Source organism: Peromyscus californicus, unplaced genomic scaffold (genome assembly GCF_007827085.1).
Source record: "Peromyscus californicus insignis strain IS unplaced genomic scaffold, ASM782708v3 Scaffold_17__1_contigs__length_78620276, whole genome shotgun sequence".
Classification (NCBI taxonomy): Eukaryota; Metazoa; Chordata; class Mammalia; order Rodentia; family Cricetidae; genus Peromyscus; species Peromyscus californicus.
Window position 1 is genome coordinate 42,494,906 of NW_026294469.1, and position 19,540 is coordinate 42,514,445.

A 19,540-nucleotide genomic window follows, 5' to 3' on the forward strand; every position below is an offset into this window, starting at 1 on the left:
GTGCATCCTAGCTCTGCCACAGATTTATTTTATTTTTAATTATGTGGATATGTGTGTTTCTGTGTGTGGGTCTGTGCAAATGAGTGTAGGTGCCTGTGCAGGACAGTAGAGGACATCAGATACCCTAGGACTAGAATTACAGGTAGCTGTGGGCTACCAAACATGGACTATAGAAATTTAAGTCCTTTTCAAGAACACTCTTCACCACTGAGCTGTTTCTTCAGCTCCAACTGTGAGTCTTCTCGTCTATGAAAATGGAAAACGACACCTACGAACTCGAACAAATATTGGGAAAATAACGGACATTCTTTAGTAGTTTTTAGTTTTCTCCCATCCTATTTATGACTGCACAGATCCTCTAGGTAACTGTCAATGAATTATTCTAAGAGCCAGATGTGGCAGTAGAGCTTTATCAGCAGCTAAGGTTAGACCCTGTCCCCCTTTAAAAGCCTCAAGATCTTTCATTTGACTCGGTGCCTGTGGTATGTAGACTAATGCCACACCCCAAATGTCTACACCTTAGTCCCTAGAAACTGTGACTATATATGTCTTACATAGTAGCTGAGACTTCCATTAGGATGAAACCAAAGGGCCTGGAGAGGTGGCTCTGCAGTTAAGAGCATGTAGTTCTCCAGCAGGGGACCCAAGGTCAGTTCCCAGAACTCACGGTGAGTAGCTTTCAACCGCCTGGAATTCCAGCACCAGGAGATCTGACACCCTCTTTTGTCCTACAGGCAACTGCTTTTGTGTGCACTTATCTCCACACAGACACACATGCATACACGTAATTAAAAAGAAAAATAAATCTTATTATAAAAAGATGAAGTTCCCCGGGCGGTGGTGGCGCACGCCTTTAATCCCAGCACTCGGGAGGCAGAGCCAGGCGGAGCTCTGTGAGTTCGAGGCCAGCCTGGGCTACCAAGTGAGTTCCAGGAAAGGCGCAAAGCTACACAGAGAAACCCTGTCTCGAAAAACCAAAAAAAAAAAAAAAAAAAAAAGATGAAGTTAAAGATTTTGAGACCAAGGGATTATCCTTGTGGGCTCAGCATAGTGACAGTCACCTCTATAAACAAAGACAGTCAGAAGAGTGGCAGCGTGAGACGATGTGATGATGGATGCAGAATTTGGAGTGGTATGGTACTAACTTTCAACACTGAAGGAAGGATGCTGGGAGCCTCTAGAAGCTGGAATCTGAAAGCAAATGGGTTCTTCCTTCCAGCCTCCAAGAATGAACATAACCCTGTGAATGTTAGAATTTTAGATGCCCGTTTGGGCACTTCTAACCTCCAAACCTATGAAATACTAAATTTGCATCCTTTGAAGCTGCTAGGTTTGGGATAATTTACAGCTGTTGGAGAGTAATATAGTGCTATGCTATATTTGGAGTCTGAAATAGGGAGTTTGTCTCCGAGTTTTTCAGTGAACCAAGCCGCACAACGCTTGTGAGATCGTGATGATATTCACACTCCCAAATCAAATTTAGCTTGTCTCTCTTCATTTGTATGCAAAAGGTAACTTAGACAAAGACATACACCAAATCTGGCTTTATATGTTGGAACTGGAATTGAAAATTGGGCGTCACTATCAGTGCCATGGCTACATGAACCATGGCAGGGAGGGAGGGGTTTAAAATCCTGGGTCACCAAGAAGGACTGACTGATACAATAGCTCTAAAGTGAATGGCTCTGTGTTAGTTAGTCTGTGTCCACTTGACACAGACTGGAGTCCTCTGCAATGGTCTTGCTTTAGCGTGCACATGACTCGGTAAGTTTTAGAAAGTTATGAATGATTCTCCACCCATTCTATTGTGTAGTCTATACTAGAACTTTCTATGATTTAAATAGTCTTTAAACACTGTGAACATGGAAAATGAAGGTTTTTATTATCCCTCCCTTAAATATGATTTTCATAGTTATGAATAGCAATAAGTGAATGAGATGAAATCCTAAGACAATGAATTTAAAAGAATATTCCTAAACATATTTAGTGAAATCAAAGAGGCTATAAATAATCTTAAAAATGAATTATAAGGGAATACAAATAAACAACTGAGTGGACAAAGGAAGTCAATACAAGAGCTTGAAACAGGAATTCAAAAAAGAGAAAGTTTTACTGAAAAAATCAAATTGAAGTTGAGAAATGAAAAGTTCAGTTAATCAAGTAAGACTCACCAGTAGAATGGATGGAGCAGAAATCAGAAGGTCAGGAATGGGAGACAAAATAGATGAGTTAGAGCAGTCAACCCTTACAAAGATAAAACAAAACGAAAGTGTGAACATATGAGATCTATGAAATAACAATAAAAGACCAAACCTACAAATCATGGGGATAGAAGGAGGAGAGGAATTTAAGACTAAACACATCAACAACATTCAATAAAATCATACCAGAAGGTTCCCCAAATCTAGCAAGATTACAGTCCAGACTCATGAGGCGTTTAGATCACCAAACAGGCAAGACTAGAAAGAAACCTCCCTAGATCACACTGTAACACTATAAGCAGTAAACACTAGACATGGAGGAAAAACAGACTGATGGCTATAAGAGAGAAGTGCTAGGTCACAGAGAGACGAACCCTTCATAACCACAGCAACATTTCTCAACAGAAACTCTAAAAGCTGGGAGAGAAGGACAGAATGTGTCCCAAGCACTGAAATACAGTGATTGCCAGGCTATATTGCTATATCCAGCAACATGACCTGTCACTGTAGAAGAAAGGAGAACTTTCCATGACAAAAACAAGCTAAAGGAATTCATGACCACTTCATCAATACTACAGAAGATATCTGATTGAACCCTTAGACTAAGGAGAAAATCCAGGAAGCTATAGGAAAGACTAGTGGAGGCTAGAAGAGTAGTAAGCAAAGGAAGACCAGGAAGATATCAAACATCACATCAACAAAACGACAGGAATTAGCACCCATCACTCCATAATAACCTTGAATATTAATGGCCTAAATTCCCCAAATCAAAAGATTAGCAGATTGGATTAATAAGCAGGGTCCATCTATTTGTTGCCTGTAAAAATGAACCTTACTGTCAAAGACAAACGTTAAGCTTAAGGTGAAGAGATCAAAAAAGGTGTTCCAAGGCAACGGACCTAGAACGCTAGCAGAGGCTGCTGTTTGAATACCTGACAAAACAGACTTCCAACTGAAATACGGCAGAAAAGATGAAGGTCACTTCATACTGACAATATTGCAATTTTGCATATATACACGGTGAACGGTTGTGTATCCAATTTAATAAAATAAAGAGTAATGTTCGTAAAGGCACAGATTAACCCAATACAATAATAACGGGTGACTTCCAATAAGCCCTTCTTACCAATAGGTAATCTTGACAAAAAATAATCAGAGCAACATTTGAGTTAAATGATACCTTATTTCCAATGAGCCTAACAGCCATCTATGAGACATCCCATCTGAACACCACAAAATACCCATCCTTCTCAGTAGTCTATAAAAATGTCTCTGAAATAGATCGCATAATGTGATACAGAGAAAACCTAGACCAATATTGGAAAATTGAAATAACTTCTTATATTCTGTCTGGCCTCGCTGGAATAAACCTAGAAGTCAACAGCAAGAGGAAATACAGAACACACACAAATCCATGGAGATCGAGTCACACACTATTGAAAAATAAGTGAATATAGAAGAAATAGGGAAGGAAATTAAAAATTTCCTAGGAACGAAGATGAAAATACAACATACCAAAGTGTACTCAGTACAATGAAGTGGAGCTAAGAGGTAAGCTGAGTCACAAGTGCTTACTTTAAAAAAAAAATCAGAGAAAGCCAGGCTTAGGTGCTGGCAGTCCAAACCTTTGGAAGGTGGAGGCCAGAAAATCAAGAGTTCAATGTTAGCTTGAGTTTCTTGGGGCAAATGGTGTACCAAAATTAAACCAAGATGCAATAAACAATTTAAATAGAGTTATAACAAGGAATTAAATAGAAACGGTAATAACAATTTTATAGCTAAGAACTCCCAGGTCCCGATGAATCCATTGCTGAATTATATCAGATGTTTAAAGGAGAAGTAACACAAATGTTTCTGGAACTACTCATAAAATAAAAAGGGGATACATGCTACCAAATGCTTTTTTATGCAACTAGTATCACCCTGATATAACAACCAGATAAGGATAGAACAGTACGAATAAACGGAAATTACAAGCCAATCTCCCTGATGAACATAGATGCAAAAGTTGTCAACAAGATACTTGCAAATTGAATGTTAGAACACTTCAAAATGATCAATTACCATAATGGAATTGGCTTCATTCCAGAAATACAGGAATGGTTCAACATATGCAAATCAGTAAATGTCATACATCACACAAATGGATTCAAGGACAATATCACATGATCAGCTCAGTACACGTAGCCACGACTTTCGATAAAACCCAACATACTTTCATATAGAGACCTTGTAGAGACAAAGAGTATAAAGGATATATTTCAATGTAATAAAGACTATGTATGATAAAGCTATAGTTAATACCTGGGGAAGAAACCTCAAACTAAAACCAAGAACAAGACAAAGGTGCACACTTACTGTACTCTTATTCAACACGATACTGGAAGTCTTAGCTAGAGCCAATAAAGGGGATACAAATAGGAAAGGAAGAAGTCAAAGAACCCTTATTTGAAAATGGTATGATTTTATCCATAAGATACCCTAAAGCAGTGGTTCTCACCTTCTTAATGCTGAGATCCTTTAATGCAGTTCCTCATGTTGTGATGACACTCCCCCAACCATCGGATTATTTTGTTGCTACTTCATAACTGTAATTTTGCTACTGTTATGAACTGTACTGTAAGTATCTGTGTTTTCTGATGATCTTAGGCAATCCCTGTAAAAAGTTCATTCGACTCCCAAAGGGGTCATGACCCACAGGTTGAGAACCACTGATCTAGACTTACTCAAAAAGTAATGTCCACAACTGGCAAATGTGATTTCATGAAATTAAAAGGCTTCTGCACATAAAAGAAACAACCAGTATAGAGACAGCCTATAGAATTGGAGAAAAATCTTTGCTGCTGTACCTCTGACAGAACATTAACACCTAGTATATACAAAGAACTGAGAAAACCCAAAACACCAAGAAATCCGACAACCCAATCAAATGAAATGAGCAGACATTTCTCAACAGATAAAGTTCAAATGGCCAATAAACATAAGGAAAAACTTCGATCTGACTAGCCAGGAGAGAAATGAAAAGTAAAACAAAAGTGAGATTGTATTTTATCTAGTCAGAACATCAGTCATTAATAAAGCCAATAATAGCCAGGCGGTGGTGGCGCATGCCTTTAATCCCAGCACTTGGGAGGCAGAGTCGGGCATATCTCTGTGAGTTTGACACCAGACTGGTCTACAGAGCGAGATCCAGGACAGCCAGAACTTCACAGAGAAACCCTATCTTGAAAAATGAATAAATAAATAAATAGCAAATGCTAGGAAGAATATAGACAAAGGCTTATGGGAATATAAACAAATACAGTCACTGTGGAAATCTGTGAAGCTGTTTCTCAAAAAACTAAACACACACAAAACACACACACACACAAATGAAAACAAAAACAAAACCCCCCCAAAACAGAACTACCATATGACCAAGTTATACCATACCTGGCTATTTTCCTAAAGGAATACAAATCAATGTAGTCCAGACTTGCACTTCAATGTTTATTACACACTATTCAGAATTAGCTAAATTATGGAATCAACCTACACATCTACCAATGAAGGAATGGATAAAGAACTGTGGTATATACAGAACAGAACTCTTTTCAGCCATAAAGGAGAAAGAAGTTTTATGTCATTTGTAGGAAAACCGATGCAAAGGCAGAGAATTATAGTGAGTTAAATTAGTCTCTGGAAGACATTTGTGGTTTTTAGATGGTATGTGGACAGATAAAATCATATATGTGCATGTGATATGAAAACAGAAGCCAACTGCCTAGGGGGACATGGGTTTAATAGGAGGTCATTTTATATTGACAAGATCAAATTGTTACCATTTTCTTTCATCTATTGATGGTAATCCCAGTATTGACTACAATTTTAATTACTTTGCTCAGTGTTTTATTTTGAGTGCGGTAATAATAAGCCATTATTATTAACACTTAATCTCATCCAAGTGAGTTTCCTGATATCTGGAAAGGTATTCTAAAGCCAGATTTTTATTGTAACCTTGATCATGATTGCAGAGCACCCTTTTCACACCACTTATAGACTTCCAGTGAAAAAGTAATGTGTAATCAAAAGAGATCAGAAGGAAGCCCAGGACTGCATCATCTGTTCATAGAACTAATACTCTACAACTGGATTGTCTTAAATGTTCCCTAACAAGAACTGGTTTTGTTAGGGAACTTGCAAAAAAGCTGAACAAACCAACAACAAGAACTGGTTTTGTTAGGGAACTTGCAAAAAAGCTGAACAAACCCATCACCAAGTGCCCAGATGGCAACACGAAATTTACAACACAAGCCGGGCGGTGGTGGCACACGCCTTTAATCCCAGCACTCGGGAGGCAGAGGCGGGTGTATTTCGGTGAGTTCGAGGCCAGCCTGGTCAACAAAGCAAGTTCCAAGAGAGCCAGAGCTACACAGAGAAACCCTATCTCAAAACACCAAAGGAAAGAGAGAGAGAGAGAGAGAGAGAGAGAGAGAGAGAGAGAGAGAGAGAGAGAGAGAGAGAGAGAGACTTAGTAAAGAAACCAGTTGGTTTTTCTTTTTGTTTCTTTTTTTAAAGATTTATTTTGTATTTTGTTTTTTATTATGTTTGTGTGTGTGTGCAGAGGAGGGGGGTTGTATACATGAATGCAGGTGCTTGAAGAGTCCAGAAGAGGGCGTTGGATCCCTTGAAGCCAGAGTTAGAGGCGGCTGTGAAACCTCTGATGTGGGTGCTGGGATCCGAACTCAGGTCTTGGGCAACAGCAGTACATGCCTTTAACTGCTGAGCCGCCTCTTCAGCCCCAGATGGGATTTCATGATCAGCTAGATCATAAAGAAGACCATAAATAACAAAGGTGCATGGGATATTGGACTGTACCGACTTTCATTATTATCGATATACATTGATAAATATACATTAATACGTATGAACGTAACAATTCAGGAAAGCAGCGTGTTGGCAGCGGGTTGAAATGTGTCATCTGTTAGATCAGGTTACTCAAGCTGGCAGAAGACAAAGCTTTTAAGTCACAGTCCGAAGGGTTAGGCCCCGTAACTGGCAGGGTGTCAGTAAGGAGCTGAGGTAGACTGCCTGGTGACAGGATGCAGCTGTACTGGAACACAAAGCTTTGGCAGGGTGGGATCAGCTCTGCCGATTATCAGAACACAAGCCAGAGTCCAGAGGGACGGGCGGGTAGCAACCGGAGTGAAGCAAGGCTGAATTCAAAAGTTCACAGGGCAGAGTCAGAGCGGGCAAAGGGAAGCCAATGCACGCTCCTCTCTCTTTGTCCTGCCCCAGCCTGTGGCATGCCTACAGGAGGCTGGGCCCTCACTGCTGAGCAAAGAGAAATGGGGGAAAAATCATCCAAAGAAAATCAGAGTGCCTTCAGGAAATGATATACAGGTGGGGGTCAGACAATATCCCATAAAAGTTCATATACACCTATGAAAATCAAGACTCATAGGGCCCGAAGTAAGTTCATATGATGTTTCACCACAGGCTCCAACAGTTTAAGACCATAGATCCAGTTCTAAGTCTTAAAATTTTGCAGTAGGGAATATCTTGGAACTTGCTGTTTTTCAATTACTGTTCATGCCGGGCTGGAAAACAAGAGATTCCTGGGGGCCTTGTGGCGTCTAATAACAGCTGTCTATTTAGTGCTTACTGTATGCCGGACAACGTGGTAAGTATATTACAGATTTATCACTGCATTTAGTCTTTCTGGTGTCAGTACGCTGTAGGTGTTACTGGCCCACTTTACAGAGCGACTAAGGTCAAAACTACTTAAGTAGCTTATGCCAAGAAGGAATATAGAAGAAAATACAAAGACACCTAACTCTATAGTTGCAGAAAGAAAGCAAATGGAAGTATCTTCTTGCATCAATTTTAACTTTTGTGAAACTGATATTTGTCCAGTCAAATATGAAAACAACACCCTCAGAGAGGGTGAGAGGATACAGAAATGCTGAGAATTCAGCAGCATAAGGTGGTGAAGACAGGGATGACGTTAACACGAGGAATATCCAAGTGTAACAGAGATTAAAGAAACAGAATTAGACAAAGAAGCCAGCTTCCTTGTTTACGGTCCAAAGGGCACACGAAGTTCACCCTGCCATTGGCACCAGTGTAGTCCCTACCAAGCAGAATGATTCAGCAACGGGGCATGATGATTCGCTTAGAAGCGTGAAGCAGCCTTGTCCAGTGACGTATGCTCAAGTCGAAACTGGAGCTAGCGAAGAGAATTTCCGTGCAAATGCGTACCTGCCATGTGCTGGTTGGGAGTTTAGGAAAGGTTCCAATTTTATTTAGGAAAGGAAGCGGAAGACGTCTAGTGTTACACACGCAGCAGGCGTTGGGCAGATGGGTGAGTGGCAGAGCTCAAAGTTTGCTGTCCCCCAGAGCTCAGAGGCAGCAGGCAGAGCCCTGCCTGAGGGGAACTGACTACACACCGAGTCTTGCTCAGATTTGGCTCAGGAGCTGTGATGGGCTCCTGAGGTGAATGTAGGGAGATATGATTCCAGAATCATAGAAGACAAGTGGGGAGGAACGGAGCAGAGACAAATTATTAAGATTATCTAGAGAAGCCAGGATTCATGTGTTACCCAGAATTCAAGCTATCCTGGAATCCATTAACGGGGAAAACAAGACAGCTTTAGCTAAGTCTTCCATTTGTCACAAAGCAACATTCCCTGAATAAATAGTCTTGCTTAAAAGCTGCCAAAATTCAGGACTCCTAATGGAAAAAAAAAATTAAATTGCCTAGCAGGAGATTAGCCACTCTTTTTGGCAAAACTTTTTTAAATTTTTTTTTAGCTTTTTTTTATGGTGTTTTGTGTGTTTGAAGATTTTCTTTTGAAGTTCTTAAGCACTTGGCATGGTTGTCCAAAAGTTGCTGTTTCTTTTTTTTTTTTTTTTTTTTCTTTTTTTTTTTATTAATTTATTTTGCAATACAATTCAGTTCTACATATCAGCCACGGATTCCCTTGTTCTCCCCCCTCCCGTCCCCCTCACCTTCCCCCCAACCCCCCCCCCCCCCATTCCCATCTCCTCCAGGGCAAAGCCTTCCCCACAGACTGAGGTCAACCTGGTAGACTCAGTCCAGGTAGGTCTAGTCCCCTCCTCCCAGGCCGAGCCAAACAATCCTACATAGGCCCCAGGTTTCAAACAGCCAACTCATGCAATGAGCACAAGATCTGGTCCCACTGCCTGGGTGCCTCCCAAACAGATCAAGCCAATCAACTGTCTCATCCATTCAGAGGGCCTGATCCAGTGGGGACCCCTCAGCCATTGGTTCATAGTTCATGTGTTTCCATTCATTTGGCTATTTGTCCCTGTGCTTTATCCAACCTTGGTCTCAACAATTCTCGCTCATATAAACCCTCCTCATTCTCGCTAATTGGACTCCCAGAGATCCACCCGGGGCCTAGTCATGGATCTCTGCATCCAGATCCCTCAGTAGTTGGATGAGGTTTCTAGCACAACAATTAGGGTGTTTGGCCATCCCATCACCAGAGTAGGTTGCTGTGGGATGTTCTGTATGGCAAATGTGTTGCTGATTAGTCATTAAATAAAACACTGATTGGCCATTGGCTAGGCAGGAAGTGTAGGCGGGACAAGGAGGAGAATAAAGCTGGGAAGTGGAAGGCTGAGTCAGAGAGACACTGCCAGCCGCCATGATGAGAAACAGCATGTGAAGATGCCGGTAAGCCACGAGCCACGTGGCAAGGTATAGATTAATGGAAATGGATTAATTTAAGCTGTAAGAACAGTTAGCAAGAAGCCTGCCAAGGCCATACAGTTTGTAACCAATATAAGTCTCTGTTTACTTGGTTGGGTCTGACGGCTGTGGGACTGGCAGGTGATAGAGATTTGTCCTGACTGTGGGCCAGGCAGGAAAACTCTACCTACACTGACTAGTTGCCTGCTAATAGCCACAGCATTTCTCAGTGATACAGCTGCTTGTGAGTTGCCCGTGCTCCTGTAAGTTACCCTAATACAATTATTAGTTCACCAAGTGGGACTTGGACACACTCTTCTTTGGTCTATTGGTGACCCAGATAAAGTCCTGTCACAGAGATCCTGGAGCCCGCTGTGACCAGGGCCCACAGTTTCTCATCTTTTCACAGCCTTTGTTGCCTCCATCACTTCTGCCACGGCTGCTCTCTGGAATTCTTCAGATGCCCGTTTGTTGCCACTGCCACCATTGAAGTTGCTGTTTCTTATTTACAATGTATCTGCCCTTTGGTTTCTCTTTTATTTAAAGATGAATTACTTCCTACACGAAATGTATTGTTTTGAGGCGTGCTTGGGACTGAATTTTTGTCTTTCCAAAGTTTATGTACTCAATCTTTAAATCCTAACACCATGGTGGTATTTGAAAGTGGAGCCTTTGGGAGGTAACCCAGTCCAGGGTCAAAGTCAGGGAATAGAGCCTTCAAGATGGGATTAAGGTGAGGACGAGAGAGACCACTGTCTTCCCTGTCCACACACAGAGGTACGGGCATTTGAGGACATAAGAAGGCTCTAATCCTGAAGTCTAGACAAAAGCTCTCTCCAGAACTTCGCCTTCCTGACAGTTAGATGTTGGAGCTCCTGCCTCTAAAAATGTGAGAAAATAAATTCATAATTTTAAAACATTCAACTTGATATATTTTGTTGCAACAGTCTGCCTTAGTCTGTTTCCCACTAAATAACATTGCACACAGTCTGAGTAATTTATAAGGAGATTTGTTTGATGTCTTAGTCAGGGTTACTATTTCTGTGATGAAACACCATGACCAAAAACAACTTGGGGAGGAAAGGGCTTATTTCACGCACAGTTCCAAACAACAGTTCATCATCAAAGGAAGTCAGGACAGGAACTGAAGCAGGGCAGGAACCTGGAGGCAGGAGTTGATGCAGAAGCCGGAGGGGAGCTGCTTACTGGCTTGCTCTCCATGGCTTGTTCAGCCCATCTTCTAGGAGAACCCAGGACCAACATTGGGCTGGGCCCTCCCTGAGTAAACAGTAATTAAGAAAACACTTAGCCAGGTGGTGGCGCTCGCCTTTAATCCCAGCACTTGGGAGGCAGAGCCAGGTGGATCTCTGTGAGTTCGAGGCCAGCCTGGTCTACAGAGTGAGATCCAGGAAAGATACCGAAGCTACACAGAGAAACCCTGTCTTGAAAAACCAAAAAGAAAAATAAAAAAAAAGGAAAAAAAGAAAAAAAGAAAGCACCTTACAGACAGATCTTACAGAGGTATTTTCTCAATTGAGGTTCCCTCCTCTCTGATGACTCTAGTTTGTGTCAACTTGATATAAAACTAGCCAGTACATTTGGGTTCATAGTAGTGGAAGCTGGGAAGTCCAAGACCAGGTGACTGAATTGCAGAGGGTAGAAGGGCTAAGGGGCACACAAAAGACAGTGTGAGGAGCGGACTTGCTTTATAGCAACCTGCTTTCAAAGTAAGTCATGCAGTTCTGTGAAAGGATTCACTCACCACATGCAAAAGGCATTAATCTACTCTAAGAAGCTCTGCTCCCATAACTCAAATGCCTTCCATCAGGCTCCACTTCCAATGCTTCTGCAGGGAGGAATTTCCCTGACCATTTGGGGAATGGTCCAAACCTTGGTTCAGCTTGATTTAAGAGAAGTCCAAAAACTGGGTTTTTTTTTTTTTTTTTATTAAACTTTTGTTTTGTTTTAGAGACAGAGTTTCTCTGTGTAGTTTTGGTGCCTGTCCTGGAGCTCACTCTGTAGACCAGGCTGGCCTTGAACTCACAGAGATCTGCCTGGCTCTGCCTCCTGAGTTCTGGGATCAAAGGCGTGTGCCACCACCGCCCGGCTTTATTAAACATTTCTAAAGATCATTGTTATAAGATAATAAAGTCTCATGAAAGTTTTGTGATTGTTGTATATACATTTTTTTCCACCTACAGAATGCTTTAAAAATCCTACTGAGGATGATATAAACCAGCATGTTGACTCTTTCTAGAAACAGTTCATGTAACAGCTGGTGTTTCATGAACCTTGGGGACACCTAAAGCAATGTTTACTCACCCTAGATAGACACTGAGCACAGATCAAAAGTTCCAACTTGGTGAACTGGTAAGTTTATTGGGCTTAGTTATAGAACATGGCTGAGGGATTACTTCCAGGTGTGTGGGGAACTGCTCCGCAAACAGCTGCATCACCAAGTCTCACTCTAGCATAGATAATAATCCACCACCCCCCATTTAACTTACTGCACTTTATATATTCAGACACCTCCTTAGAACATGAGAGCATGTGCAGCTTGAGCAGAATTACAGTAGGAAGGAGTGACTGGAATCTTGGATAGATGTCTAATGACCTTTCTAACCCCTTTCTTCTATAAGGGAACATCAGGGCGATCGTTTTAAACATTTATTCTTTGAGAATTCCGTATGTATACTTTGATCATGTTCCTCCTCTGTTACCTACCCTCTTTTATCCCCCTCCCATTCCCTCCAGACCACGTCTTCTCAAAAAGTCCCTTTTATACTTCCATTTTTTTCTTGATCCACTGAATTTAATTAGGGCTTTTTGCAATGCGTAAGGGAGGAGCTATTTATTGGAACACGGGCAACTTACTGTTGGCTATATCACTGAAGGGAAGTAAGAAATGACTCCCCTTCCCTCAGGAGTCATTCACCACAGAGAACTCCTCTGCAAGGGATGGGGCCTCATGAACCCCTCCCCCATCTGTGATAGAATGTTTATAGGCTTGATCATGGGTAGGTCCTGTACAAACAGGCTGGCTGCTCTGAGTTCATGAGTGCAATGGACCACGCTAGGTCCAGAACACAGTGTTTCACAGTGTTCTTCCTCATCCTCCAGCTCTCACATTATTTATGCTCCTTCTGTGATATTTCTTAAGCCTTAGGCATGGTGTAGGGGTGTGTGTGTGTGTGTGTGTGTGTGTGTGTGTGTGTGTGTGTGTGTGATATAGATGTTCCATTTAGGGCCCAGCCATTAACAATCACATGTTCTCGGCACTTTTACCAGGTATGAGTGTGCATTAACCTGTACTTACTGAAAAAGAAGCTTCTCTGACCAAGACTGAAAGTAGCATTAATCTATGGGTATAAACATAAATATTTAGAGGCCAGTTTGACATCATTTCCAGTGAGCAAAATGACAGTGGTAGGTAGGTTCCCTCTTAGAGCCTATGATGTCACCGACCAATGGGCTTTTGACCAGGCCTATAGGACCCAGTACCCAGCATGAATTCCCTCCTGTGGAGAAGGCTTTGAGTCTAGGAAGAAAGTCAGTCCATATTCCCATTACAGTCATACCACTATTGAATCAGTGGGCACATCTTGTCGGGAAGGTCAGTGTTGTAGTATGCCGGGTCCACCACTGGGTATGACTGGTGATGATTTTGTCTTCAAGCTGCCTGCATAGCACCTCTGGGTTCTAGGAAAGGTAGCCAGAAGGAAGGAAGCTTCCATTTTAGTTTGATTTCTCTATGTCCTGCAACCAAAATGTGTGGTATCCTCAGCAATAAGATCTTACCTTACCGTCCTGCTGGACCATCCATAGCAAGGGAAACATGTAGCTAGAGTTTTTCTCTCCAGGTCCCGCCAAGCCCCGGCAGTCCCGTAGCCCACTTATGAAATAAACATACAGACGCTTATATTATTTAAACTTCTTGGCCATTAGCTCAGGCCTACCGTTGTCTAGCTCTTACTCTTATACTCAGCCCATTTCTGTTAATCTATATGTCGCCACGTGTTCCGTGGCTTTACCTGCTGCCTTTACATGATGCTCCCTGGATGGCAGGCTGGCATCTCCCCCAGCTTCCACCTCCCTGCCTCTCTTCTCTGTTTGTCCCACCTATCCTACACTTCCTGCCTGGCTACTGGCCAGTCAGTGTTTTATTTATCAATCAATCATAGCAACATACATTCACAACATACAGGACATCCCACAGCAGAAAACAGGCTTATTATTTTGGGGGTCTCTGGAGCCTCCCTGATCAACACTCACAGTGAGGTGTCACACCAACTGGATCAGTCTTGTGGATTGCTTGCACACCATGGCAGCTGCTTTGAAGAACATAGTAAGGTCTGTTTTGCCTTAGAGGATAGCATTCTACAACAATTTCGAAAAAGTTTGCCATGCAAAACTTTCCGTAACGGGAGTATCTGCTGTATGTGGCTGGCATTCTCATGGAGCCCTTCCTTCTGCACCCCTTGATTGCAGGATTCTCTTTAGATGAGGTGATTAAAATGTGTCCTTCTTATTCCAACCCCTGGCTATTACAGTGTCTCACTTTGTTTCATTTTTCTTTTTGTTTGACTATTTGATTTTTCTTAATTACATCTCTGCCACAGGTATTTGACAGTAAGGATAATATTGAAAAAGAAACAGATGAGTTTTGTTTGGTAATGCCTCAGGCTTTATCCTAGGTCAACCACCAAATCACCACAGTATCTTTCCGGTTACAGGTAAAATATGTGGAAGAAAAGAATGAATGTGTCATCTGGCTTTGCTTTGAAAGGTTTTAATAAGCATCTTAATCTCATAATTTCCAGCTTATAACTAACCAAGATCCCTCTTTCTCCTGCTTGGAACCTCATTTCCTCAGGAGGAGGGAAAATGGCCACCTTTGCTTTCCATAGTATACCAATCTCTTTCCCACACAGCAAAGAACTGGTAGGAAATGGGAGTGTTTCACAAAAGAGAAATTTGACAAACGAAAGTTTTCACTGTGTTATAAAAGGCTGCGACTACCTGAGCACATAAACAAAAAATACCAGCCGAGTGTATGTGCCTGAAGAATGGCTGCGTCAGGATGAGCGACACAAGCAAACTGCATTGGCTTGCAAAACAGCAGGCTGGACAGCACACACTGTCTGCTGTGTCGAGACATTATGCTCTGAAGAGCTGGGCTGAGATGTCTTTGGTTTGGCTTTTCTTTTGCCGATACAAACTATTTTCATTGTTGACTTTTTTTTTTCCTTCCAAGTTATTGGAAGAAGCTGAAAATTTAATTCCTACCTAGATTTCTTGCTGCTTTCAATTCATGAGTTTCCAGTCAAATGTCGATGAAAAAATATTTACTTAAGTGTTAGAAATGTAAACATTCTCACCTACATCTAATTAAAAAGTATTTAATCCACATGTTTATATTTGTGGTCTAAAAGGGTTGGCATTATTTATTGAAACTTGGCCTGGCTTGGTGACTCAGGCCTGTGATTCCAACCGTCTAGGATGCTGAGGCAGGAGGATTACAAATTCAAAGTCTGCCTTGGCTACTGAGTGAGTTCAATGCAAGTAAGCCTGGGCAATTTAGAGAGAGTGTCTCAAAAAATAAGCGGGCTTTAGATGTCTCAGTGATAAGTGCATTTGCTTAACCTCAGATACGCTGATTTATCTGAGGTAGATAGAATATAATGGATGGTTGGCAGTGAAGGGCAATGTATTTTATAGACATTTCTCTTCCGTTTATTGAGATGAGTTTAGCTCCATTTCTTTTCTAGTACTGGGTCCTTGGAAGATCAGTTTTTTTAGACCAGAGACTTTGGGATATGTTGTTGGAGGAGATGCATTATTACCTACGTCTGGACTTGTATAAATCTTACCTGTTCCCCCAACACACCGGCCCCCTGTACTATGGACTGAACTTTAGAACTCCTGAATGCTAGTTTAATTCTGTTACTAAGTCTCAAGTCAGCCCCAGCTGCCTTAGCTCCAACATGCAGCCAGCCACCTGCCTGTCTCAGCCTCCCCAATAGCTGGGATCACAGGGCTGTGGGGCTGCGCCTGGCTATACTGTATCACACAGTGATGGTGTGTTACTCATGAAGCAGTGCTTAACGAAGAATATAACCCTTTGCCCTTTCAGAGTGACCTGGGAGGTGGATTCCGAAACCTCTGATTCCAGTTTTGAGCTTGACAACTTAATGATCTGAGTCACGTTTGGTGTCCCCACTCCTAGGGGCTACATTTGAAAAAAATGGCCATCCTATCTATGACACAGTTTTAGCTCAGGGGATGGTGACCTGAGCTCACAAATGTGAACCACAAACCATATTTCTAAGCATCCCGAATCCGTGGTATAGCACTTGGAGTCAGAAAGAGGTGGATGATGAGTATATATCAACGGGGTCCTGATTTGTTGGCATCAGGAGGGCCTTCCAGACCCTGTTCAAGAAGGCCTTGACACCCTGGCTGGGCAACGGTGCCCTGAACGCTCTGTGCCTTGATCCTCAGCAGCATTTCCGTAGCTCTCCCCGTTCTCTGCAGACCTCTGGCTTAGCCTGCCTCCCACGGCTTCAGCTGGAAGCCACCAGGGACCTACAACCGCTCCCCTCTCGCGCGCCGCTCGCGCGAAGGCGGGGCGGGGCGGGGCTTAGACTTTCTAGGTCCTGCCAGCCAATGAGCGCGTGGCCTCCTTTCCGGCCGGCGAGCCAACCAATCGGCGCCGGCCGGTGTCATCTTCGGCTCCACTCGGCTCTTTTCGCTGATGCGGGCAGCTTGGGGGGCCTCCGCCGCTGGAGAGACGATCGAGAGACGCTTTCCTTTTTTTTTTTTTTTTTTCCCTTTTCTTCTTCTTTTTTTTTTTTTTTTTTTTTTTGCCTCCTCTCATGTGTTCACTTCCGGGTCCGGTGCCGCTCCGGATGCTCGAGGCCGAAGGATGTTTGACCTCCGGATAAGCGAGGCGCCGCCGTGCATTCATTCCCGGTTGCATCGGTGGCCACAGCCGCGGCCCGGACGGCGACTCGGCGCTCAGCGGCGGCAGTAGGAGGCGCCGGGAGGCGGCGGCGGCAGCGGCGGCGCGCAGAGCCAGTAGACGCGGGCCGGGCCTTCCCCCTTCGCTCGCTCGCGCCTTCCTTGCCGGGCCTCGTTCATCATCATCTGGGGCCGCCGGCGGCGGCGGGGATGTGCCGGCGCTGACGGGCGGGCGGACGCGCGCGCCGGGCCGAGCCCGCTGCCCGCGGCGGCGCCTCTGAGGTAAATTCCGGTCGGCGGAGGCCCGCGGGCTGGCGGGCGGGCGGGCGGGCGGGCAGGCAGGCGAGCCAGCCAGCCAGGGGCGCGGGCGGCGGGCGAGGCCGGGGCTGCGGGCCGGGCTGGGGAGGGGCCCGGCGGCCGCGCGGCTTGCCCGAGCTCCGGGGCGGCAGGGAGGAGGCGGCGCGGAGCAACTTCCCTCGGCCGAGGAGACGGCGGCGGCGGCGGCGGCGATGGAGCGGTGTGCCCGAGCGAGCCTTCCGCCGACTCCGAACTTGGCCGAGCCGTTCGGGGGGGAAAAGGCGGCGACGTGCCTGCCGTGGGCTCCGGGGTCGGGCTGGTGTGTTTACCGGCTCGCGGGGGCGGGGGGGGGGGGGAGGAGGCACCGCATCTGTTGGGTGCGGGGCGGTGATGGAGATCCTGGGTGCTGCTGGGGTCGGGGGAGGTCGGGCTGTGTGCCATCCACGGTCACTCCTGATGGCCCACCCCGTGTTTCAGGACGAAAAGTTAAAAGGGGGTGAGGGAGAGAAGTCCTGAGTGGCAGCAAGCGACTGTTGCTCCGGGCTGGGAAGGAGTTTGAGCTGTGTTGGGATGGAGTATCCGGGCTTAGGTCAGTGCCCCCTTTGAGCCCATTCTGTTCCAACATGTGCTTAATATTAGAAGATGAGGTCCCTTTGAAAAATAAACGGACGAAGACACACTGTTTTTATTCTTGCAATTAGACTTGGTGTTCGACCACAGGTAGAGAGATCGAACTGGAAGAGTGGAATACAATCCACAAATTTAAATGTATGCTTCTTTGAAGAAGCTTTCCCTGTAGACACAGCGTGGAAGAAAAATAGTCACAAAGTTGTATAAGGATAATGAAAATTAGACGTGAGACTGGTTTAAGAAAATATATACTCTGACAAAAATCAAATGCTTTGCTTCATTTTAATTGCTTATTTTTGAGATGTGCTTACGGTGTTTTATAATGGTTACCTAACTTGGCTTTCACTGTGATTCTGTCCCAAGATAAGCTGTCCATATTTATGTATATTAGGTTTCTAGCTGCACAAAAATTAATATTGTATTTATAGGCCCTGGAAGAAAAGTGTTATTAAGTACATTGTGTGTCTTTCACCTACATTCTTAGTAGAATGTATAGATAGTTTTGCTTTAAGTGAGCTTTCATTTCTGAATATGTATGCATCATGTAGAAGGACTTCATACAGGACTTGGGGACAGAAAAGTTTTTTTTTTTTTTTTGGTTTTTCGAGACAGGGTTTCTCTGTGTAGCTTTGCGCCTTTCCTGGAACTCACTTGGTAGCCCAGGCTGGCCTCGAACTCACAGAGATCCGCCTGGCTCTGCCTCCCGAGTGCTGGGATTAAAGGCGTGCCCCACCACCGCCCGGCCAGAAAAGTTTTATATGTTTAGATATTCATTTTGGAACTTTGAAACAGGGTCTGACTACATAGCTTGGGTTGGACTTGAATTCTTTATCCTCCTGCTAAGGCCTCTTGAGTGTTAGGATAACCAGCAAGTGTTCCACTTGCTTTTAATGTTGATATGGATGAGACTTTTTTGAGATTGTGGGAGATCTTGAGGAATGATTATTGATGATTTATGTACTCCATGATCCCCCCCTTTTGTCAGCTAAAAATTAATGAATTATGTAATTATTGACATTTTCATTATTAGATTTGCAAATGTTAATGTATAACATAGATCTTCCAAACACGAAAGTCATTTGTTACTCTTTTCAAAATAAAGTACTGGGATTACAATCAAATGTTAATTTAATGAACTCATACCCTGACCACTTGATGTTATTAGAAAAACAAGTAGAATTATGAAGATGAATGAGACTCTAGCTCCCTTCAAGGGAGAAGCAGGCATGGTCACAAATAATTGCAACACAAGCTTCCTGTAGGTTTTATTAGAGTGGGTAGAAGCATGGGGTGCGTGTGAAAGACACTAATTTGAAGGGAGTTATGAATGAGCGTGGAGCTGTGACACTGTGTTTGGGCCTTAAATATTCTCATAGGCACAGGGGACTGGGGACAGTACTTTTCTAAGTGGGCAGGCTGAGCACTGGCTGGTGGTAGAGCACCTGTTGAGCTGGATGCTAAGCTGCTGTGGAAGAGGAAGAGGCTGTGAAAGTAGGTGGAGAGCAGGCCATGGTTCCGAATGCCTCCTCTTTAACACTGAGTCAGTTTGAGGTGTGAAGGTTCAAATGTCGCTCTTCCGTGGTGACAGGAGGGAGACAAATAAGAATGCTATGTTTAAGGAGACAAATTATAACCCAAGAGTGAGCTGGCTATCACCTATGCTACCGAAGGGGAAACAGATGAATACAATGGACATCAGTTTATACACGGCTTTATAATTTTTCTTTACTTACACTTGATTATGGGTGTGTCTGGT

The 19,540-nt window shown here is 43.7% G+C and overlaps 1 protein-coding gene across 4 annotated transcripts in view; it reads left to right on the forward strand.

Annotated features, from left to right (window-relative positions):
- Window positions 1-17,030: 17,030 nt before the first annotated feature.
- Csnk1g3 (casein kinase 1 gamma 3) overlaps window positions 17,031-19,540 on the forward strand; it is a 93,380-nt gene continuing 90,870 nt past the window's right edge. For 2 of the 4 annotated variants that reach the window (XM_052742196.1, XM_052742199.1), the window contains exon 1: window positions 17,044-17,139. The gene's annotated coding sequence lies outside the window, so the exon portion shown is untranslated. Of the gene's footprint in view, window positions 17,140-19,540 lie in introns of all 4 variants that reach the window. The other 2 variants (XM_052742200.1, XM_052742201.1) reach the window with 2 other exon arrangements.